A 25,922-nucleotide genomic window follows, 5' to 3' on the forward strand; every position below is an offset into this window, starting at 1 on the left:
GGCTCAAGTGATCCTCCCATCTCAGCCCCCTGAGTAGCTGGGATTACAAGTGCGCACCACCCTGCCCAACAAAATATATCAAGTTCTAAACCGCATCAGAACTACTGCATTAACAACAGAGAATAAGTCAAAATATCTGAATGCAAAAAATTAACAACAAAGCTTAAATTAAAATACGCTAATGCAATCATAGGCCAACTAAAAAGTAACAAAACAAGAATACTTTAGAAAAACATAAAGTGTAGAAAATCTGTATTCAGATGCTCAAATAAATGAGTTTTATTATGAAAGAAAAAATAAAAATGAAGCACTCAACTCAAGAATTTGTAAAAGGAACAACAAAATAAATCCTAGCAAACCACAATACAGGAAGAAATAGGCCAGGCACGATGGCTCATGCTTGTAATCCTAGTACTTTTAAAGGGGGAGGCAGGAGGATCATTTGAGCCCAGAAGTTCAAGACCAGCCTGGGCAACATAGCAAGACCTTATCTCTAACAAAAATTTTAAAATGAGATGGGCATGGCAGCACACACCTGTAGTCCCAGCTACTTGGGAGGCTGAAGTGGGAAGATCACTTGAGCCCAGGAGTTTGAGGTTACAGTGAGCTATGATCGCGCTAGTGCACTCTAACCTGGGCAACAGAGTGAAATCCTGTCTCAGAAACAAATAAATAAAACAAAATACAACAGGAAATTAAAAATAAGTATAATAAAAAAGAGCAAAAAAGTAGGAAAAAATAAATCGAAGAATTCAGAATTCAAAAGAATTCTGATAAATGTCTGGCTAGAAAAATCAAGAAAATAAAGTAGCAAAAACACATGAGAAATAAGAAAAAAATGTAATCAAGACATAAGATTTTAAAAAGAATACCAAGTATAACTGTCAATAAATGGGAAAACAAACGACTTGAGGAACTAGAAAAACAAGAGCAAACCAACCCCAAAGCTACCAGAAGACAAGAAATAACCAAAATCAGAGCTGATCTGAATGAAATAGAGACACGAAAAACCATATGAAAGATCAATGAAACCAGGAGTTGATTCTTTGAAAGAAAAAATAAGGTAGATAGACTGCTAGCTAGACTAATAAAGATAAAAAGAAGATCCAAATAATCACAATCAGAAATGACAAAGAGGGCATTACCACTGACCCCACAGAAATACAAAAAACCATCAGGGACTATTATGAACACTTTCATGCATACAAACTAGAAAACTTACAAGAAATGGATAAACATACAAACATTCCGGGAAGCATACAACCTCCCAAGACTGAACCAGGAAGAAATTCAAACCCTGAACAGATGAATAATGAGTTCTGAAACTGAGTCTGTAATAAAAAGCCAACTGACTAGAAAACGCTCAGGATCAGACAAATTCATGACCGAATCCTATCAAATATTTAAAGAACAGCTGGTACCATTCCTACTGAAACTATTCCAAAAATTTTAAAATAAAGGACACCTCCCTAACTCATTCTATGAGGCCAGCATCATTCTGATACCAAAACCTGGCTAAGACACAAAAAGAAAAAGAAAACTTCACACCAATATTCTTGATAAACATAGATGCAAAATCCTCAACAAAATACTAGCAAACCAAATCCAGCAGCACATCAAAAAGCTAATCCACCATGATCAAGTAGGCTTTATCCCTGGGATGGAAGGTTGGTTCAACACACTCAAATCAATAAATGTGATTCATCAAATAAACAAAACTAAAAACAAAAACCACATGATCAGCCAGGCGTGGTGGCTCATGTCTGTAATCCCAGCACTTTGGGAGGCTGAGGCAGGTGGATCATGAGGTCAGGGGTTCAAGACCAGCCTGACCAACATGGTAAAACCCCGTCTCTACTAAAAATACAAAAATTAGCCAGGCATGGTAGCGCAAGCCTGTAATCCCAGCTACTCAGAAGGCTGAGGCAGGAGAATCACTTGAACCTGGGAGGCAGAGGTTGCAGTGAGCCAAGATCGCACCACTGCACTCCAGCCTGGGTGACAGAGCGAGACTCCATCTCAAAAAGAAAACCACATGATCATCTCAACGGATGCAGAAAAAGCTTTCTATAAAATTCAACATCCCTTCATGTTAAAAACTCTCAACAAACTAGGCTTTGAAGGAACATATCTGAAAATAATAAGAGCCATCTTTGACAAACCCACAGCCAACATCATATGGAACAGGCAAGAGCTGGAAGCATAGCCCCTTGAGAACCATAACAAGACAAGGATGCCCATTCTCACCACTCCTATTCAGCATATTACTGGGAAGTCCTGGCCACAGCAATCTGGCAAGAGAAAGAAATAAAAGGCTGGGTGTGGTGGCTCGCACCTGTAATCCCAACACTTTGGGAGGCCGAGCTGGGTGGATCACCTGAGGTCAGGCATTTGAGACCAGCCTGACGAACACAGTGAAATCCTGCATCTACTAAAAATAAAAAAATTAGCTGGGCGTAGTGGCAGGCACCTGTAGTCCCAACTACTACGGAGACTGAGGCAGGAGAATAGCTTGAACCTGGGAGGCAGAGGTTGCAGCAAGCCAAGATTGTGCCACTGCACTCCGGCCTGGACGACAAAAAACGAAAAGAGAAGAGAGGAGAGGAGGGGAGGGGAGGGGAAGGGAGGGGAGAGGAGAGGCATTCATATAGGAAGAGAGGAAGTCAAATTATCTCTGTTTGCAGATGATATAATTTTATATCTAGAAAATCCCATAGTGTCTGCCCAAAAGCTGCTGGATCTAATAAGCAATGCCAGCAAAGTTTCAGGATATAAAATCCATGTACAAAAATCAGTAGCACTTCTATAGACCAATAACATCCAAGAATGGCCACAAAAAAATAAAACAAAATAAAATAAAATAAAATAAAAACCTAGAAATACAGCTAGTCAGGGAGGTGAAAGGTCTCTACAACAAGAATTACAAAACACTGCTCAAGGAAATCAGAGATGACACAAACAAATGCAAAAACATTCCATGTTCATGGATAGGAAGAATCATTGCTAAAATGGCCATACTGCCCAAAGCAATTTACAGAGTCAATGCTATTCCTATCAAACTACCAACGACATTCTTCACAGAATTAAAAAAAACTACTCTAAAATTCATATGGAACCAAAAGAGCCCATATAGTCAAAGCAATCCTAAGCAAGAAGAACAAAGCTGGAGGTGTCACACTACCCAACTTCAAACTATACTACAAGGCTACAGTAACCGAAAGAGCATGGTACTGGTATAAAAACAGACACGTAGATCAATGGAACACATAGATCAATAGAGGGCCCAGAAATAAAGCCACACACCTACAACCATCTGAACGTCAACAAAGTCAACAAAAACAAGCAAAGGGGAAAGGATTCCCTCTTCAATAAATGGTGCTGGGATAACTAGCTAGCCATATGCAGAAGACTGAAACTGGATCCCTTCCTTACACCATATACAAAAATCAATTCAAGATGGATTAAAGACTTAAATGTAAAACCTAAAACCGTTAAAAACCCTGGGAAAAAAACCTAGGAAATACGATTCTAAACAGAGGCCCTGGCAAAGATTTCATGATGAAGACACCAAAAGTAACTAAAACAGAAACAAAAATTGACAAATGGGACCTAATTAAACTAAACAGCTTCTGCACAGCAAGAAACAAGCAAACAAACAAACAAACCAACAGAGTAAACAACAAGCTAAAGAATGGGAGAAAATATTTGCAAACTATGCATCTGACAAAGGTCTAATGTCCAGAATCTACAAGGAACTTAAACACATTAATAAGCAAAAAAACAACCACACTAAAAAGTGGGCAAAGAACAGGAAGAGACACTTTTCAAAAAAAGAAATACATGTGGCCAAGAAGCACATGAAAAAAACGCAACAACACTAATCATTACAGAAATGCAAATAAAAACCACAATGACACACCACCTCATACCAGTCAGAATGGCTATTATTAAAAGTCAGAAAAACAACAGATGCTGGTGAGGTTGCAGAGAAAAGGGAATCCTCATGTACTGCTGGTGGGAATATAAATTAGCTCAGCCATGTGGAAAGCAGTGTGGCGACTTCTCAAAGAACTTAAAACAGAGCTACCATTTAATCCAGCAATCCCATTATTGGGTATATACTCAAAGGAATATAAATGATTCTAACATAAAGATATATGCACTCATATGTTCACTGCAGCACTATTCACAATAGCAAAGGCATGCAATAACCTAAATGCTCATCAAGGGCAGACTGAATAAAGAAAATGTGGTACATATACACCATGGAATACTATGCAGCAATAAAAACAAATGAGATCAGCCGGGTGAGACAGCTCACACCTGTAATCCCAGCACTTTGGGAGGCTGAGGTGGGCAGATCATCTGAGGTCAGGAGTTCGAGACCAGCCTGGCCAACATGGTGAAACCTCATCTCTACTAAAAATACACAAATTAGCCGGGCGTGGTGGCGGGCACCTGTAGTCCCAGCTACTCAGGAGGCTGAGGCAGGAGAATCACTTGAACCTGGGAGGTGAAGGTTGCAGTGAGCCAAGATTGCGCCATTGCATTCCAGCCTGGGTGACAAGAGCGAGACTCCATCTCAAAAAAAAAGGAATGAGATCATGTCTTTTGCAGCAACATGGATGGAGCTGGAGGCCATTGTCCTAAGCGAACTAATGCAGGGATAGAAATCCAAACACTGCATGTTCTCCCCTGTAAGTGGGAGCTAAACATTGAGTATACATGGACAAAAAGAAGGGAACAACAGACACTGGGGCCTACTTGAAGGTGGATGGTGGGACAAGGGGAAGGATCTACCTATCTGTCAGGTACTATGCTTATAACCTGGGTGACGAAGACAAGCACAGTGGCTCACGCCTGTAATCCCAGCACTCTGGGAAGCCCAGGTGGGCAGATCACTTGAGGTCAGTAGTTCAAGACCAGCCTGGCCAACATGGAGAAACCCCATCTCTACTGAAAATTCAAAAATTAGCTGGGTGTGGTGGCACACGCCTGTAATCCCAGCTACTCAGGAGGCCGAGGCAGGAAAATCACTTGAACCTGGGAGAAGGAGGTTGCAGTGAGCCGAGGTCAAGCCACTGCAATCCAGCCTGGGCGACAAAGTTAGACTATGTCTCAAAAAAATAAAAATAAAAAATGAAGATCTTCCTAAATAATTTTACCAAATATTTTAAAAGATCACACATGCACACACACATTTACAAACTAAACAACCTCCACCTCTAATTGTAAAAAAAACAAATGAATGAATTATTATACTTCCATAGCGTAAGACATTATATCTTAAATCATGGGGAATGTTCATAATATAACCTCACTACATAAACAGTATGACCTATTTTTAAAAATACATTTAGAAAAAATATGTGAACATGTATAATTAACAGTCTTATCTCCAGAATTACAATTATAGGGAATAATTCTTCCATTATACTTTATGCTTTTCTGTTTTTTTCTGAATTTTTTAGAGTGGGTGTGTATGACTTACATAGTAAGAGTACAAACTAATGTTCTTTTTAATTTTTAATTTTTTCTTAAGAAGTAACTTCCAAGAGACTGGAACCCAAAAAAGCTTTTAAAAAATATATCTGATTTCAGTTTATGAGACATACTAGGCTGGTTAAGAGCCCCAGTGCCAGAAGTAAATTGCTTGGGTCCAAATCCTGTTTCCACTACTGTATAACCTTGGGCGAATTACTAAGCTTTGCTGTGCCTCAGTTTCCTCCCATGTGAAATGAGGATATGAATAGCACCCCTACCTTTTAGGATTGTTATAAAGATCGAATGAGTATTATATATATATGAGTTATATATATTATGTATGTAAATTATACATATTTTATATTTTTATATATGTAAATTATATATTTTATATATATATATATATGCTTAGGACAATATCTGGTTCTTAGTAAACACAATGTAATGGTTCACTATAATGACTCAAATTATTACCTTTGTCTCTGAAATTTCCAAGGCTTGGGAGTTCACATATCATTTGTGTTTCTAAATTAAATTTATGCCACCTTCTAATGCCATCCTATCACTCTCTTCCCAACTTTGTTCCCGACCATCTACAAACCTATAAGAAGCAGTCCCATCTTTCTCGACGATATGAGCACCTGGTTCACAAGTACTTCTTATCACATCCCCTGCCCTCGTAAGTAACATCCTAGCTCATCACCTCAATTCCAGTGAGATTCATTCCCATTCTACTGTAGCCACCCACACATGCATTGATCCTATTCCACCATCTCTCAGGCTCACCTCTAAGAACTCCAACTTTGAAACTGCCCTCTTAGTCCACAATCTCCTATCTTTTCTTGTCCCCTCAGTGCCCTAGCCTAGCTCTGCCTCCACAACCTCAGAACCTTCACTCCCTTGTTCCCTCCTAATCCTTCCAACCAGTCGTCTCTCCCCCGGCCTCAACCCCATGGTTCACTAGTGAATTTTGATGATGAGCCAATATCAACAATATTCTGGAGCTCCCTGAACCTTTGGCTTCCACCAGGCCAGCTTCAACAATCCCCTGGCGCCTACTCCTTGATTCCCAGCCCTGTCAAAAAAAGTTTGTATTATACAATCATGAGAAAGTTTTACTACGACATCCCAAAGTGGGCCTTCAATGCTACTTGGCAATCTTTATACTGATCTCTGGCTGACTTTAGCAATTTTCACAACCTTTTTTTTTTTTGGTTTTGAGATGGAATCTCGCCTGTCGCCCAGGCTGGAGCGCAGTGGCACGATCTCGGCTCACGGCAAGCTCCGCCTCCTGGGTTCACGCCACTCTCCCGCCTCAGCCTCCTGAGTAGTTGGGACTACAGGCGCCAGCCACCACGCCCAGCTAATATTCTTTGTATATCTAGTAGAGATGGGGTTTCACGGTGTTAACCAGGATGGTCTCGATCTCCTGACCTCATGATCTGCCCACCTCGGCCTCCCAAAGTGCTGGGATTACAGGCATCAGTCACCACACCTGGCCTTTCACAACATTTTTTAAAATGTTTTCCTTTCTTTTTTATCTATAATCTCATCCTCTACTTCCTTCCAACTACAATTGACTTTCCTCTGCCTCAGTAGGACACAGCTGAGTGGGGTCTGTGAGTCCCTCACCTTCCCTCCTCTACACCTTAGCTACTGTTTCCATTTCTAATTCTTTCGTTCTATAAAAGAAAATACCTTGAATCCCTTTTCTCCTGTGGCCCAATCTCAGATGTTCATCTTCTCACTTGTCATATCAGTGCTTCTCAAATGTCAGCCTGCATCATGATTACCAAGGGGCCTGCCAATTCCTGAGCATCAACCACAAAGTGGTAACTCAGTTGATTCTGATGAAGACGGTTCACAGACATACTGCTCAGTTTTCACCTAAGTGATCTTGCCTCTTCCAATAGCCAACAACTCTGAAGTTTATATCTTTAGTCCAAATCTTACTGCTGTGGCCAAGAACCATATACATCAACTGCCGTCTTTCATTAGACATCTCACCAGTACCTTAAACTTAATTCTAAGACCAAACTCATCATTTTATTCTCTATCTCTGCTCCTCCTTCAATATCACATACCTGAAAACATGACATCATTACCCACTTTGTTGTTTATGTCACATACTTTGGAAACACCCTTGTCACCAACCTTTCCTGCTGAACCCCATACCCTACCCCCACTATACATCCTGAGCCTCGGTCCAGTCAAACACCAAGTGCTTCTGATTCTACTGTGTAATTACAACTCAAATTCATCCCTTCTTTTCCTACTGCCACCATACCCATCCAAGACGATGATTTTTCTATTATAGGTATACAAATAATAACAAGAACTGTCTGAAATACATACTCACATGTTTAAGCAGTCAATTCAGAAACATTTAGCCAAAAGAACTCTCTGTAGTCAATCATATAAATTGTTCAAAAAGTTATTTCAAATTAGTCAATATTTCTTTTGAAAGTCAGTAAATAACTCACAAAAAGAAATCTGCTCATTTCTAGTCATCGATCTACATTACAAGAGTAAATCAACAATACTAATAGAAAAGGCTGCCCCGGTACAAGCCATCAAAATTATTTAATATGATTATGCTTGTCCTATGAAATATTAAGATAACTGATATAGTAAGAAAGAGCTGTTATTCTGACTTAATCCACTGGGAGGCTAGGATAGTTAAGTTTTCCCTTTTGTTAATTTTATTTTCTTTCTGTGATTAAATGAGACAAAACCTGTCCAACTTAAAATCAATTAAATACCACATGCGTGAGCTTTAGATAAACCTTTTAAAAAGATAAATATGTTCATTAAATGCAATGTGGCAAATTTTTTACCTTCAAAAACTTTGAGCTAGAGAGTAGAGAGATGATGGGACTATAAATAGTCAGAAATTTAATTTGTTAATTCAGCTTCCACTAGTAAATATACAAGTACTCAAAATCTATAAGCTGTTATCACTATCTTTCTTGAGATCATAAAAATATTACCAAGCTTCAAGAACACAGCCTTTATGGCATGCCATGTGTGAGATTGTTAGACTTTTGGATGCCATTCTGACTACAAAGTAATGAAAAGCATTGTGAGCACTTTTATCACCACCATTAATCACCAGCAGCACAGCATATAAGCAAAAAATATGCCGACTGCTCATTTTTCCATTAAGGGTCAGAATCAGGAGCTAGAAAGCCCCAAGGGGAAGCTTCCTATCAACTCCATTCTTGCATATACTGAGCTAAAAGATGTACCAGATGTCAGAATAACTTATTAAAATGCGCTTCAAACAACAAAGTGGCAAAACACTGTAAACAAGGAAGAAGGTCTTCATTGTTCCTCTAGTGAAAAAAGTCTCCTGAATACAAGATCACAGGACTATAAGAACTTCTATTTATTAATCAATAACTGTACTTCCTTCACCTAGTTTTGAATGCTTAGATTATGTCATATATCACCAGGACTTCGTGAACTTCACAATATTTTTATTTCCCAGTGTGAACACTTATCCTGCCGTCCCCCCAAAAAAACCTGTAAGTTTAAATTACTTTAGCGAAACTCCTTCCTTCTAATTAAAATTACAGTATAATAAGCAGTCAGTGTATTAGAAATGCCACTGAAATTAAGTACTTTTCTGCCGATGAAACATGAGTTGTTTTGAGTAAGCTATAGAATTAATCACGTTATTTCATACCAGCATTTTTTGAAATTACAACCACCTCAATATTATAAAAGGTTAAATTCGATGAAATAGATTAGTAAAGACTAAACACTTGTAGACACACAGATTTCTTTTAGATTTAAATGGGAACTAAATGGATAGTCTACTACACTCAAATGGTTATGATATAATTGCTTCTTGGAATTTTTGTGCTGGTCAATTATACATTTAATTCACATCAATGAAGTGAAAATTACAATGTACTTACAAAAGCTCTATGGAGAAGCTGTCATGTTTCTATGGTGATGAACATTTAAACAAGGTTTTGCCTGGACATCTTGCCCTCCTGTAAGGGATGTAAAAACCACTTCATACACTATGTCTCTACCCATTAGGAAGCCTGGGAAAACTTCTACATTCACAGAACATTTAAAATAAATATCAAGCTATTGTTTTCACTTAACAAAAAGGGTCTCTCAGTAACATTAAAATAAGGTTTGCTCAGCATGGCATCAAGATTGCACCAAACATATACACAGTCATCGGGGGAAGATCGGTAGAAGTACTAATAAAGAACAGAAAATAAAAGCAGGTATTAATTATTTTATTTTAAGCCATGAAAAAACTACAAACAAGCATCTCTAGAGAGTGTCAAACATTTCTCCCTTTGCTCCCAAGTAATCATTAAGAGCATACACGAAAAAGCTTTGGTCTCACGTCAAAGAAAACGGCTTTGTGAAAAGCTTTGTTAAGCTCTATAGTAAAACAGTGAAATGTTTTTTAATATTAATATGCTATGCAGTCTATTTTATACACAAATATACTTAATGTGGTCTATACAAGATGAAAAAATTAAAACTATAAGATGCTCAAGCTCTTAAAGCTGGACGAAAAGAAAGTGCTTGGGGTAAGCTAAAATAAAAACACCAACATTGCCAGTTCATTGAATTAACATCTCCATTGCATTAAAATTTGTAGGCAGAAATTCCCCATGATATTAGACAAATAAAAATCCTCCAGATTACAAATGAATTAATACACGTTTTCAATATGTAAATGAAAGAACTGAATTATAAAAAGACTATGGTAACTAGATATCAAAATTTTTACACATAATTCTGAATTTGGGAAAAAAATATTTCTTAGTACACCAAACCACATCAAATAATTCACTGGTTCACTAGTAAGGCTCTTTTCTTCTATTTTTGTTCTAATAATTCTTCAGTTCAAAATTCATAGAAAAGAAGAAATGAGAACTAACACTTGCAGAGCTCCTACTAGTTGCTTTATACGTGCTTACTGAATCTTTGCAATATATTAAAAGGTAAATTTGATTACACATAACAAAGTTCACACTCAAAAGTGAAATAATTTGCCTGCATGCCAGAATTCACCTTCAATTCAGGTCTGTCAGCCCTCAGGGCCCTGTGCTTTCCACCCCTACCCTTCACCCCCACCCTTCACCCCCACCTCCCCAGTGACAGAAATAAGTCACAAAAGACAACACCACATGGAAATGAGGAAGTGGGGGAGAATGCTTAAAACAAACAAGACAAACCTATGATTTTAGTAAAGGACCTAAAAGCTTCTTTTACTGGAACGTTAATTTTCAGTTCCATAAAAGCAAGCTCATACTAAGGTCAAATGCTCAGTCTTGTAAGAAACCTGTAATGCAGAAGACCATCTTAGCCAATATCCACTTTCATTTCATGAAACACTCAGGCACAAACTCCAACAAAGATACAACAAAAGAAAGATCATTAGCGTTATTACTTATTTTATTATTACAGTGAAACATAAAAGATATTAAGGTTTAAAATATAATAAAAAGCAATGCCACGTGACAATTTAGGTAAAAACATCATATTGCTTATGTGGCAAATAATACTTTACACAAAAAGCACTAGAAATTCCAAAACACCACAGAAGATCCTTTATGACAGTGAACAAAATAGGAAAGCTGTACATGAAAGCTTCCGGCTGCCTGCTCTCACTCCAGACTAGTCCCCCGTTAGCTCCTTTGGGCCCTTCTCTCCCAGGTTTCCACATTTCCTGCATCTCTCAATAAATAATAGCTACTTTGGGTGGGCAGGTATGAGTGCAGATGCATACATACATATTAGTATTTTATTGATATATTTATATATTTTTCCATTGAAAATCAGCAAGTTGGCATTTGGTTTTATGTATCAACCTCTGTTTAGCTAATGTGAGCTGATCATCGAGGGATAAAAATCACCCTTTTCCCTTTCTATTTTAAAATAAAAGTTTACTATTTAGCTTTACATGTCTATTAAATACCCATGGATATACTACCCAACTAGAACAAACATTACCATGACCATCCTCCCAACCAAGTCAACCTTCTGCACCAACCTACCCACAGATAACCACAAAACACTGCCATGTTTATCATCCATTTGCGTTTTTTAAAATTGTGGTGAAATATGCATAACATAAAGTTCACCATCATAACCATTTTTAAGTGTACAGTTCAGTGGCATTACTACATTCACACTGTTATGGTACCATCACCACCATCCATCTCCAGAATTCTTTTCATATTCACCAACTGAAACTCTGTACCCATTAAACAATAACTTCCCCCCCAATACACAATCCCTGGCAACCACTATGCTACTTTCTGTTTCTACAACTTTGACAATGCTATAGGTATCTCATTTAAGGAGAATCATATAGAATTTGTCCTTTTGTGACTGGACTGTTTAACTTAGCAAGGTTCATCCACGTTGTAGCATGTGTCATAATTTCCTTCTTTAGGGCTGAATAATGCTTCATTGTATGGATATACCACGTGTGGTTTACTCATTATTTATCATACACAGTTGGATTGCTTCCACCCTTTAGGTATTGTGAATAATGCTGCTATGAACATGGGTGTACATGTATGTGTTGGAGTTCCTGCCTTCAATTCTTTTGGATGTATATCCAGAAGTGGAATTGCTGGATCAGATGGTAATTCCATTTTTAATTTTTTAAGAAATCGTCATATTGTTTTCCACACCAGCTCTTCCGTTTTACCTTTCCACCAACAATGCACAATATTTCCAATTCCTCCACATCCTTACCAATGCTTGCTGTTTTCTGGGTTTGGCTAGTAGTCATCCTACTAGGAGGTATGAAGTGGTATCTCATTGCAGTTTTTTTTGTTTGTTTGTTTGTTTTTGAAACAGGGTCTCACTTTGTCATCTAGGCTGGAGTGCAGTGAGTGGTACAATCTCGGCTCCTAGCAACCTCCACCTCCCAGGTTCAAGCGATTCTCCCGCCTCAGCTACCCAAGTAGCTGGGATTACAGGCACACGCCACCATGCCCAGCTAATTTTTGTATTTTTACTAGAGACAGGGTTTTGCCATATTGGCCGGGCTGGTCTCAAACTCTTGGCCTCAAGTGATCCTCCTGCCTCAGCTTCCCAAAATGGAGGGATTACAGGAATGAGCCACTGGGCCTAGCCTCACTGTAGTTTTCATCTGCATTTCCCTAGTGATTAGTGATGTTGATCATCTTTTTATGTGCTTATTGGCCATTTGTGTATCTTCTTTGGATAGACTTTGGATGTCTATTCAGTTTCTTTGCCTATTTTGTAATATTTGATAAGAGGAAGTTCCATCACCTAGTTCTTCAAAATTGCTCCGGCTATTCTTGGCTTTCTGCACTTCCATTAAATTTTTACTACCTGCTTGTCACATTCTATAAGAAAACTTTGCAGAATTTTTATTAGAATTGCAAAAACTCTAAAAATTATGAACACAGAATATCTATCAATTTATTTAGGTTTTCTTTAACATCTTTCTTTTTTTGAGACAGGGTCTTCCTTTATCACCAAAAGTGAAGTGCAGTGGTATAATCATGGCTCACTGCAGCTTCGAACTCCTGGGCTCAAGCAATCCTCCCACCTTAGCCTCCCGAGAAGCTGGGACTACAGGCAAGCACCAACCAGGCTCAGTTAATTTTTTTTATTTTGTATTTTCTAGAGACGGGGCCTCGCTATGTTGCCCAGGCTAGTCTCGAACTCCTGGCCTCCTGCGATTCTCCCACCTCAGCCTCCCAAAGTGTTGGGATTATAGGCATGAGCCACTGTGTCCAACCAACATCTTTCAATAAGATTTTTTGTTTCCATTATTGTTTCCATAAAGGCTTTAAATATCATTCATTAGATTTATTTCAACATACCTTAGGCTGTCTTGCTATTATAATTGATTTTCAGTTTGTTGCTGGTATTTATTGATTTTTTAAAATATATTAATCCTTGTACCCAGCATCCTTGTTAAATTTTTTTATTTGAATAATCTATTTTTAAATTCAGCTGAGCTTGACTTTCTAGTTTTATTTGCCGCTATGCAGTTTCGTTAGGACTCATGTGCAGGTAGTGCATGAAAACATTCCTATCCCTTCTAGACACTGCTCTTACCCATAACAGGAAAGAAAGAAGACAGCTCCTTCAATGGTGTAAGAGATCAGGCCATGTCAGCTCATCAACTTCATCATCAAAGTGTATGTGTAGAATTTGCTTCAGAAATGAAAGTCTTCTTTGTCAGGTAATACCTTCATAATTATCACTCTTCTTGTTGTATTTTGTTTATTTTTTGTTATTTTGGGTTTTTTTCTGTTGTGTTTTTTGTTTTTTTTTTTTACAGCATCACACTATAATACTAGCTTGCTTCTAAAAGTGGTAACCAGCTCTGAATGGTGTAGAATGACTCAGCAGCATGCATTTCTGGCAATACTGAGGACTAGATATCCTTAAGTTTTTCTGTTAAAGAAAATCCCCTAGATAATACATTAAAAGTCTCCTTGAAATATTTTTTGTCTACTAACTCTTTGAGTAATACACCGAGTTTGGGGCCTCTCATGGTGTTGGCTTTTCTCAAATGTTTGTTCGTCTTTGAATTCTCTGCTCATCTCCGTATTTAAGAACTCTTGTCCTGCTTGTTCTCCCTATCATCTCCTGCCTCTGATGATACTGAATTTAGTGAATAGATCTAGAGAGTGGACGGAGGCAGGCAGGACTAATTCTGGGAGCTGTCTTGTATGTTGGTGGACCTTTATGAGCATTAACATGAACTCTCACATCACCAGTACCCACGTTCACTACTTCAGCCCAAAGCAAATGCTACCACTGCCTGCTGACTGCAGCTCCCTTCTCAGCACCCTGCTTCTGTCTGTCCCTTATGTCCTTCAGTAGCAGAGCCACATGGTTTTGATTCTCTTAAAGCCAGGTCAAAGGAGAACTTGAGGAGCACAGACAATCAAAAATCCTAAAATCAATTTGTGAAACTGCGTAATATCCTATGGGAAAATAAAATGAAATGTTAGGGTTATCTTTTATACGGGGGAAGTCAATTGTGTCTCTATTAGATAAAATTCATTTACATTGCTCTCTACTTCTCCAAGGTAACTCTAACTCTACACAGATGTAAAAGGGCCTAGGCAGTGGAAAGTCAGTCAAAGGCACACACCCCTCCAGGAGCTGATAATCCCCAGGATCTACCACACAATGCCCAGGACTCCATTAACAGACACCGGCATCTCTTTTGCCCATCCAGGACTCCACTAACAGACACCTGCATCTCTTTTGCCCATTCAGGACTCCACTAACAGACACCTGCATCTCTTTTGCCCAGTTCCAAGTCTTGGACAATTTTTCCTGGCACCAGAAAAATATATGTACACAAGATGAACTGTTAAAGTAAGAAGGACATAAAATATAAGTACACACTAATTACAGTAAAACAATAATCCAAGTACAAATGTTGACAGGTACTTTGGAATGATACAAAATATGATTTGGGGCCAGGCACGGTGGCATACACCTGTAATCCCAGCTACTTGGGAGGCTGAGGCAGGAGAATCACTTGAGCCCGGGAGGCAGAGGCTACAGTGAGCCAAGATTGCACCACTGCACTCCAGCCTGGATGACAGAGCAAGACTCTGTCTCAAAAAACACAAAAACAAAAACAAACAAACAAACAAACAAAACCCAATATGATTTGGGGTTAACTGGAGTTCTATAAAATTGTAAAAATTAGAATATTAATGAAAACGCAATAGAAGGCAAGCTAAACAGTAAAAGTAACCAAAACCATCAGTGTAATATGCTTCCACAAGCCAAATAAGACACAGGAGAGGTAAACACTAAGAATCCTGACATACGGATGTATTCAGCAGTGGCTCGCAAACTTATAGGAATCATCTTGCAACCTTGAGAAGGAGTTTCTGAACGCTGCCTTGGAAAAAATCTTCCTTCAACAGAACCTTAAGGTCAGGAGAGACTGACACAACTACAAAGCTTTGCCCTGTTTGCTACAGAGCAAAGCACAGAATAAAAGATCTGGGCTCCATACCTGTAGAATAAATCTGAGCAGATTCAAGCAGAGACAATCTGAATCTCCCAGAGGTGGAAACAAGGCCAAAGAATGCAAAAAAGTTAATAAAGAACTGAATTACTACTATGTTCCAGATAAAAGGTCAGTAAAGCTAACAGGTAGAAGAGGAGTCATTAGTTCAAGATGATGGGTCTCACAACACACACTTTTTAGCATAAAAGATGAGAGAAATATACAATAAATCACCAATCTACATGTCCCTAACACTAACAATAGTATCTAGCATGCAATAAGCCACCAATAAATATTAACTGAATGATTTAATTATGCCAGAGGACAGAAGCACCAGCAGACTAGTGACATTGAGAAGTTCCTAAAAGACAGCAAATAAATGGGATCAAATCTATGGGAAAATGTCCAAGGAAAGGTATAGACGGGAGGCAGGGAGGGAGGGAGGGAAGGAGGGAGGCTGTGAAGGAGGGAGAGAAGTAGTGAGGCCAGGAGGGAAGGAAGGAAGGAAGAAGAGAGGGAAGGAAGGAGGAAGGGAAGGGAAGGAGGAAGGAGGAAGGAGGAAGGGAAGGGAAGGAGGGAAGGAAGGAAGGAGGGAGGGAGGGAGGGAGGGAGGGAGGGAGGGGAAAAAAGAAGAAAAAGGTTAGCAGTGATTCCCAGTGCTATAAGCTTATAGTCAAGAAGTTCAAAAATACGTCTAATAATAGGTAAGAATATTAAGAAATCATAGGTAAGGGTAACGTTATTGTATAAATTGTTCTAGAATAACTGAATAGTAATACAGAGAGAAAATAACTTAGATTTTCTCTTTTTAACCACCTCACAAAATTAGCTACAGGTAGACGAAAATATTAGATCTTTGCAAAACTCAAGGACAAAGTAGCCAAAATAGAATAGACTATATTATTCATCCCAACTTTGAAGGAATGATAACACTTGAAGAGTGAAACCAACTATCAAATTACTAAGAGTTTAGTTTAAGTGTAAAAATGTAGAAAAGCTAGCAGAAAACAAAATCAGGTTTTGTTTGGGCCTGCTTATATAATATTTGTTATCAAGTCCTGAGTTTTCTCACACAATTAATTTAAAGAAAATTAAACAGCATGTGACATGGTTAAGTAGGACCAAGTCAAACATATATATTATGAATCTTAAATTATAATAAATCAACTTTCTAAAACCAGCCTTAATTATATCTTTATATATACACCCTTTCTAATCAAAATTTACCTTATATATATTTGATTAAAATGATTAAATTATACATAACATTTTTAATCAACTTTAATGCTATTTTCTTGGCTTAGGATTTTCCAACAATACAGGTATCTACAGTAATATTAGCCGCAAACTCTTGGGAAGTCAGCGCCTACAGATGAGCTCACAGGGGAGACTTTCTTCTGCCCAGAGCTAAGGCTGACAGTCTTCCTCTATCAATGGGCAAGGTGTGTGCATGCTTTAAAATCTGCCCTTTGCCTGAGCACTTCTTACTGAGCCTCAGTTCTGACTCCTAGTCTCTATGTGCCTCTAACCTCATTTTTCCCAAACTAAAGGTCCCACGTTACCTTGTGACCACCCTCTCTCCCCTGATGAGGAAACCATAGCCTGGCTTATTCACTTACTCTTGGGGTTTTGCTGTTCCTGTTTGTTGTTCTTCAAATACTCAGAGATTTTTCTGGCTTTTTTGAGAACTTATCTATGTACTTAATAACACAGGCTGCTTGTTATATAGTTATATTTTTGACAAGGTCCTATTTAAAAATAGGATGTGCTGTTTAACTTCCTTTAAACAAACTATGTAAAAAAAACTCATGAGGTGACAACAAACATTATATAATCAGGCTCAAATAAAGCCTGATGTAGAAAATACAAAGACTAAAATTTCTCTTTGCATGACAACTTACAATATTTTTGAAACTCTAATCTGCTGAACTTCTAAAACCCTGATTTATTTTTTATAATTTCCATGTTATTTCTACATGCTGAAATAAGAAAACATTTCAAGGAGTTATTTCCCAATAAGTGATAAATATTTCTCAGTAAGTAACATTCCATGTCTAAGTTGTCTATTTTCAATAAAGTCAAACTAGATATACCTGGATCTTTTTTTCTTTTATTTTTTAGAGACGGGAGTCTCGCTCTGTCGCCCAGGCTGGAGTGCAATAGCACGATCTTGGCTCACTGCAACCTCCACCTCCCAGGTTCAAGCGATTCTCCTGCCTCAGCCTCCTGAGTAGCTGGGATTACAGGTGCCCACCACCACACCTGGCTAATTTTTGTATTTTTAGTAGAGACAGTGTTTCGCCATGTTGCCCAGGCTGGTCTCAAACTGACCTCAGGTAATCCACCTGCCTTGGCCTCCCAAAGTGCTGGGATTATAGGTGTGAGCCACCACACCTGGCCTAGTACTCCATTTCCTCTGTGTGGCATTAATTTTAAGGTTTTAGGGCCATCCTGATGTGCTATAGAAAAGTTTTCATAAGGCCGGGTACAGTAGCTCAAGCCTGGAATCCCAGCATTTTGGGAAGTCAAGGTGGGCGGACTGCTTGAGGCCAGGAGTTGGAGACCAGCCTGAGCAACACAGCAAAACCCCATTTCTTTAAAAGAAAAAAAAACAGTTTTGATCAGCCAAATACAGGATCTAGTGAAGATTAACTTGGACAGAACTTTACTATCTGTATTGTTACTAGTAGTATGCTCTTCGTTACCTTGTATTTAAACATCAGTGTACCTTTTATTTATGATACTTAACCAATTATCCATTATAGGCATTAGTTAAGCAATCTATGACTAGGAATTTTTTAAAACAGAAAACAGCTCAAAACCACGCCTATGGCTTGTCCAGTTCAGCTGAGTCAAGCACTGAAATCATGAGCATACTCCCCTGACCTCTACTAATACCTGGCGTACTCACCAAACCCCACATTCACAGGCTCTCAACATATCTTGTTTTAAAGAAAAAAAATATAAAATACTCATAAATATATAATATTGATTTTTATTTAAAAAAAAATAAGAAATAGTATGAGGTATATTTACAGAATGAAACTGCAGAAAACCTTCTGTAATTTCTAGGAGATCTGAGAATCATTTGGTATAAATTGGCTGGGCACGGTGGCTCACGCCTGTAATCCCAGCACTTTGGGTGGCCAAGGCAGGTGGATCGCCTGAGGTCAGGAGTTCAAGGGCAGCTTGGCCAAGATGGTGAAACCTCGTCTCTACTAAAAATACAAAAATTAGCTGGGCGTGGTGGTGGGCACCTGTAATCCCAGCTACTTGGAAGGCTGAGGCAGGAGAATCACTTGAATCCGGGAGATGGAGGTGCAGCGAGCCAAGATCTCGCCATTGCACTCCAGCCTGGATGACAGAGCAAGACTCTGTCTCTGAAAATAAATAAATAAATAAATCTAGCATTATAAAACAACTTAAAATTTCTTCTTCCTCTGTGCTACGAATAGAATAAATGTTTTCCATAAAACTGATCATTTCAATATATTGAATCCTTTTTCTACTGTTAGTGTGTCCTTATTTTTTCCGTTTTTGCCTGCTGATCTTATTTTTAATCCCTAAAAGATGATACATTCACATACATATTTTTTAATGTTTCGGTTGCTTTAGAATTCAGTCACTTCAGAACAATACAACCTTGTCTTTCTAGATGAGAATTTCCTTTCTTTAATGTAAAATGTGCAAACCAATAAATATTTAAGTCGTATCATGTTAGTGACTTAAGTTTTAAAGAAAAGTAGATTTATCACAGGCTAAAATATTACCTAACGTCAAACTATCAAACAATCTTACTGCCTTTGATGTGTATAAATACACAACTTCTATTTCTGGTATACTAAATGACAAATGGACTGTAAATTAATGTACCAAGGTTCAGTTATATATTGACAAACGTTTCATAGATCAAAGATTAACATTGTGACCCACTGAATAAATGATTTTATACATGAATAAATATGAGCTTAAGTGCCAAATAAATCTAAGATTGTAACAATTCAACCCCTAGCCTCTCTGGTGAGCTCTTGTCCTGCAGGCCTGTGGTATCCTAATGACTTAAGAAGCTCTCTAGTAGCACTAAATCTGACATTTAATTTTCCTTTCAAATAAAGTTTATTCCAACCAAGGGTGAGTAGTTTTCTATTCCCCCCAAAAACTTTTAGAAAAGATACTCTAATTAACAATGACTATTTCTATAAAACTGTTTCATGAGTATTGGAAGTATCACAGCCAGTTTAATTTAAAGTATAATTACTTTAAAATCTGTACTTGGTAACTTTCTGTTTCCTCTCTGCCAAAGCTTTTCTTCATTTAACAGAGGCCTGAACTATCAAACATTATGAGACATTAGTTAGTAATTTAATCATCATATAAAAGGGTTTGAAGTTATCTATTAAACATAATACCTATTTTTTACAACCTATACTGTTCTAAAACAGATCCTATTTCAAAAAATAAAATAAAAGCTGAATATGTCAATACCAATGTAATTTTTCATGTCACTTTGCTGTTAGATATAAAAAGTAATCCTACACAAGTTCTCCTGATGTTTCATCATCAGCTTTAACATAGTTGGTACATTTAAGCACCTAATAATAACTGCTATTTAAAATGTGTCTTGGGTACTTTACCAACCTTTTAGGTGAGGCTACTAAATCCCTCAGCAACCCTGGTAGACAGGTACTGTTAGACTCATTTTATGAATGTGGACACAATGAAATATGCCCTAAGTCACAGTCAGTAAGAAGAGTGAAGATTGAAGTCCAGGTATTCTGAATTCCAAAGTTCACATTTTTTGCCACTGTTATGCAAATAAAGAGACAATCTAGCCTTTAAGTATAGAAATTTATCATCTTTCGATACTGAGAGGCAAAGATGAACATACTATATAGGGTTCAATTCAAAGTATACCATTACAGTGTATATGGAAACTGAGTGATGTTTTAAAAAAAAGCTGTTACTTAACAGTAACAGATACTATAAAGCCATAATTTAGTGCCCTCCTAGATCCAACTGTATTAAGAACAGTGACAAAATTAATGTCACTTCCTGAACTAAATGATTTTCAATTCAAAATTTTTATAACCTCTAATGATTTTTAAATGAAATAAATGTATTTACTCTTTTCCTCAAAATAATACTTTCCTATTTCTTTCTGAGTTCCCATATGCCCAGATTTGATGTTTCAAATGCTCACTTTACATGGTTATAACCACACCTTTACAGTAAAACAATTCCAAAAGGAAGCTGAAGTATCACAGCATTATCAGAATAGAGTATTTTCAAAATAATCATTCTGATCCATAACCATTTCTAAGGTAAAAACTAGTGCTCCCAATTGGGGGATTGTAGAGGATTTCTATTAATAAATTGCTCTATGATTTTTTTTCTTGAAGGTGTTGGGAAAATCAAATTAACACGTAACAATAGTTAGTGAGATATGGCTTCATTTTCTGTAATAAACACTAAGATCAAAACATGACCCAAGTTAAATTTCATTGCAGGGTTCCCAGCAGGGGCTTCCCTTTTGTCTGTGATTTCCTCTCACCCACCAGAACCAGGCCAAATATGCGCATGTGCCACTAACACTAAGCAGCACTTCCTTAATCACTCATTTCCAACAATTTATGGATCATCAGTGGCAAAAAACGAGCAAAAATAATGAAAGAATGCAATGAAAGCTCGTGGAGACAGAGGCTGGACTTCCTACTCACTCTGTGTCTCTTTAAGATGGAGGCCTGATACAAATTAGCCACTGGGGGGAAAAAGTCATCTGGTCATAAAATACAGTACAAGGTCACTTTTATGTAAGTTTGCCAAAAGGGACATAAACCAGGACAATTTCAAACTGTGACACAGGATAGAAACATATTAAAAAAATCTTTGTTCCTCCTCTATTGTGCTGTCATGTTGCTCAGCTTTATAGACATTCCAAGCACCAGCACAGAACTCTTCGCTTCCACCTGGTCAGTCCAATTAATTAAGAAAGGAAGTTACCTAAAATTTTGTACTTTTTGCTTTTATTATCAGGCACTTTGTTTGAAGTTATAGGAGTTAACCTCTTAATCCTACAGACCGTGTGCTACGCTCTGGCCATTCAGGGATGTCTGGATGGTTTGGATAATTGGTCAGGATGTTGCTTATGTTACCTTTTATGCTATGACTTCAAATCAAACATAGGCATTAAAGTGAAGTACAATAGAAATTTACTCCCAGAAAAATCTTGGGTTTATGAATTAATCTGTCATAAATTTTACGTAACAATCATATGGAGATATTTTCTCCCACTTTCATTAAGTTGCTGAATTTTTTTTCCTCCTGACATTTTTATTCAAAATAAGATGTTAAGATATAATATAAAACAAATATATGCCTAACTACCATTTAAACACTGGCCAGAGGTTATACCTCCAGAGTTCCTTACCAAATCAGAAAACATCTCTGATATTAATCCAGATAACCTGGGGGTCTTTTCTGGAGTGGAGGAGGGAGATAAATCATACAGCCAATCTGAGGTATGATAAGTACAGCAGTGATGTCTGCCTTAAGATGTTCCCTGAGCCCTAAGAGCCACATACTGCAGAAAAAGCAGGCTTACTGCAAAACAAAACAAAAGTCACCAAATGGAAGCTTTTTATCAGTTGAAAAATTAAGATGTAAATGGAGTCACTTTCAAATACCTATGAACATACCTAAAGCTCAATACACATAGGTGACAGCAAAATAATCTAAATTTGGTAAACATTTAACTGCTAATAATAAGTCTAAATTCCAAGATAAAAGTTAGCTGCTTACTAAAAAAAAAGTTTTACTTTATCAAAACCATTTCTATGCTCTTACACTTCAGAATTATAAAGTAAGGGAATAGCAAGGAGATGGTCCTAATAAAATAGAAACACACACCGCTGCCACGGTAAGAAGAGAGAAGCAAAGCTATTGAAGGCCCTTAAAAGGACATAGTCAACCCCCCAGGCCTAATATGTCCTGTTTGAATTAACATAGTGGTTTAATTAAAAACTAAGTAGAGAATTCTGCTTAATTTGATTTTCAATTCAAGCTCTGCATCCGCCCATGGCCAGTGGCCAATTTCCGCATCTCGGCACAATATGCAAGAAGCTGTTTGAACATCGATTGCCCAGGGGAATCCATGGGAGTAGAGTGGGGCCATATGCCATTTAGGGATACACCAGACTTAGACACAGTAAAACAGCACCAGGAGGGTGGCCACAGGAAAAAAAAAAAAAAGGAAATTTTACTTAACCATATTACAAGTTTGTCATTGCTCAAATTAGTGCGCTGAATCTACCAATTAGAAATGTTTCTAGCCTCTCTTCAGTATCACTTCAGCAACTATATGTGTCAAATGTAATCGATGAGCAAGGAGCTTTAAAGGAATATACATAAATATATGTACTTATTCGCCAAATATGTTAAACATTTTAATGATTGTGATCAATCATAACATTAATTTCAATAAAGCAACGAAGTTAATTCTAATAAGCACTGTGTAAAGAACCATGTATCTTTAAAAATGTTATTTAGAACTTACACAGGTAATTAACAAATGATTCTAGACTACAGAAATATACAACATGAAAGGGCTCAAATGTATGCTTAACACATTTAGACTTAACGACACAATATTAGTAACCTTTCCAACTTTCATGTGACTGATTTTAAAACTGAAAAATATGAATATTTTAAAATAACATGCCTTATTAGCTTAATTTTAAAACTTTCTAAACATTTCTACTACAATCTAGAACACACCTTATCTTCAAACAAGTTTGTTTCAAAGTATGCTAGCTGTAATGCTCAAGCTGAGTTATTCTACTTCAGTACATGCCATTGCCAAATGGGAAACATATTTTAAAACCGCCTGAGATAATAATCTGTGAGGAATTAAAAGATGACTGTACTGTATTCAGTTGCTTGCTTTCTGAGGCCCATATTTTATAGAATATTTAGTGATAATAAGTATTCTAGAAAACTTATTAGTGATTAGTGATATTTTATAGAATACTTATTAGTCAAATGCATTTAAAGACTACCTCGAAGATAAAGGTAATTTAATAATAGCTAACATTTACTAAGTGAAGTCCTGGGCTATGTGCATTACATGAATAATCACATCTCATTTAATCACCAAAATGATACAATAAAGTAAAGATCATTATTACACCCGTTTTACAGAAAGCAACCCCGCGGTTTAGATGAAGTCACCTCCCAGGCAGTCTGACTGATGCCAAATTTTCTCACGGTTGCAGCTTCACCATCTTCCGCTGGCCTCTTTCCCTACCTTCAAGCTAGAATCCCATCTCCCTCCTTCCTTTAATGGCATTAACAACCAAATTCTTTAATTTGGTTTTCTGCAGCACCTATTACAACTTCCCAAGTTGGACAAATGGCAGTCGTCCGGGGCTCCACCTTCTGCTGTGTTTGGGAATCAACTGGATTCGTAGTTGCCTGTATCCTACGGTCATTCAATATTTCAGTCCCATTTGAGGTCAAGAAACACAGCTGGTGACCCTCGAGTGATTTTTAGGCAATTAACATGGTCAAAGATGTGCTAAGAAAAGAATATTAATCATGTATAAAAAGATTAAAAAATTTTTTAAAATAGAGGAAGTGCTGTACAATCGTATGTGTGAAATATCTCTAATTAACTTCTATGATCCCTCCTCAGCTGATTCTCCCTTTGACCTTAAGTCTGTAAGGGGGAACAGGAGAAAAATGACATGTCACTGGGATTTTTTGTCATTTTTTTCTTTTTTAATTCTGGAGATTGTTGCTAATTCTTCAAACAGATTTAGCCAAGTCCCTTTCCTAGTTGGTTAATTCACAAGAAGGGAAGAAAATAACTTGGAGGCAAAGAGTTTGTCCATATTACACCCTGTTATTGTAAATAACAATCTATTCAACTAGATTGTTATAAAAAGTATAAATTAGGTAGATACTGCTTATAATGTCAAATATGAAAATATAGTTCACACCAAGCTTTATCATTTGTTTTTTATATGTGGAACTATTACACAAGAGGTAGTGTCAGGAAGAGGGAATAACTTTGCTTATTGAAAGCAAACGTCGGCAGGCAATGTCACAGAGTCAGGTGCAGGACTGATTCAGTGCCGTGATCTACAGATCAGTGTTCTGCACTGTGTGGGGCATGTACTCCTTTGTACTCCTTTCCTTTGTGACCTGCACAAAGTCTAAAATGCATATTTATCTCTAAATATACTCAAGTGGTAGATGAAAAAAAATTATTTTCAAAAATCCTATTCTGGCTTCTCTGTTGCCTACAACATAAAACTCAAATGACCAGATGGAGGACTCCAGGCCTCCAGAATTCGACCCTGGCAAGCAGCTTGTGCACCCTCATCTCTCACCATTCTCCAGTATCTAAGTACCGGCCATTCCCTCAATTCTGTCAGAGCTCTGGGCCTTTGCCCAAGCCTGGAATGCCACACTCTAGCAAACCCCTGCTCATCCTTCAAGTCCCAGCCCAAGTCCAGGTTGACTTCCCCTGTGAAGCCTGCTCAGATTCCCCAGGAAAATCAAGATATCCTTTCCTTTCAGGGTTTCCCATAGGACTTCATTATATAAAAGGGCTTCAAACTGCATCTTATTTGTTTACATCTGTCATTTCTCCCACTGTCCGACTCTTGAAGGCCGGAGCCCCATCTTTTCATCTGTGTCCCCAGCAAGCTCCTATAAATAGCAAAATAACTGCTACTTAAGGAATTGGTTAATAAAACTGAATTCTCAATAAAATTCATTCTCTGTTGAATGAATGAATATCCATCAAAAGTTATGTTTCCAAAATTCTACAGAAATTGCCTTCTCAAGAGTCTACAATGACCTCCTTTCTTCTTGTTGTTTATTCTTGGTTTTTGTTTGTTTCTGAGACAGGCTGGAGTGCAGTGACGCAATCACAGCTCACACCACAGCTTCAACCTGCAGGCTCAAGCAATCCTCCCACCTTAGTCTCCAGAGGAGCTGGGACCACAGGTACCCATCGCCACACCCAGTTAATTTTTTTATTTTTAGTACAGACAGGGTCTCACTGTGTTGCCCAAACTGGTCTCGAAGAACTGGCCTCAAGCAACCCTCCTGCCGCAGCCTCCCAAAGTGGTGGATTACAGGTGTGAGCCACTGCACCCGGCCATTGACTAAATTTTAATTGCCTGTCTTAAGAATACATCATGATTTTTTAAATTCCAATGCATAAAAGCCAGTTTTCTTAATGTCAGGTTTGACTGCCAGAGTCATTCATTCTGATCCTGGTATATTTACTAAATGTGAAAGCAGCTGTCAGTTTTCAGCTGCAGACTGTTAACGTATGGAATAACAGCTAGACAACAGAAAGTGGAGCCCATGGAAATAACACTTTACTGTCACCTTAAACTAAATAAGATACTCTAAG

The 25,922-nt window shown here is 37.8% G+C and overlaps 1 protein-coding gene across 13 annotated transcripts in view; it reads right to left on the minus strand.

The window, feature by feature from the left end:
- The window catches only part of LMBR1 (limb development membrane protein 1), a 217,178-nt gene that overhangs the window by 95,728 nt on the left and 95,528 nt on the right, over positions 1-25,922 (minus strand). Inside the window, exon 1 of one of the 13 annotated variants that reach the window (XM_055347395.2) lies at positions 9,408-9,485. The exons of the other annotated variants lie outside the window; for them this stretch is intronic. The gene's annotated coding sequence lies outside the window, so the exon portion shown is untranslated. Of the gene's footprint in view, positions 1-9,407; positions 9,486-25,922 lie in introns of those variants that run through there. 13 annotated transcript variants of the gene reach the window in all.

Source organism: Gorilla gorilla, chromosome 6 (assembly GCF_029281585.2).
Source record: "Gorilla gorilla gorilla isolate KB3781 chromosome 6, NHGRI_mGorGor1-v2.1_pri, whole genome shotgun sequence".
In the NCBI taxonomy this organism is placed as follows: Eukaryota; Metazoa; Chordata; class Mammalia; order Primates; family Hominidae; genus Gorilla; species Gorilla gorilla.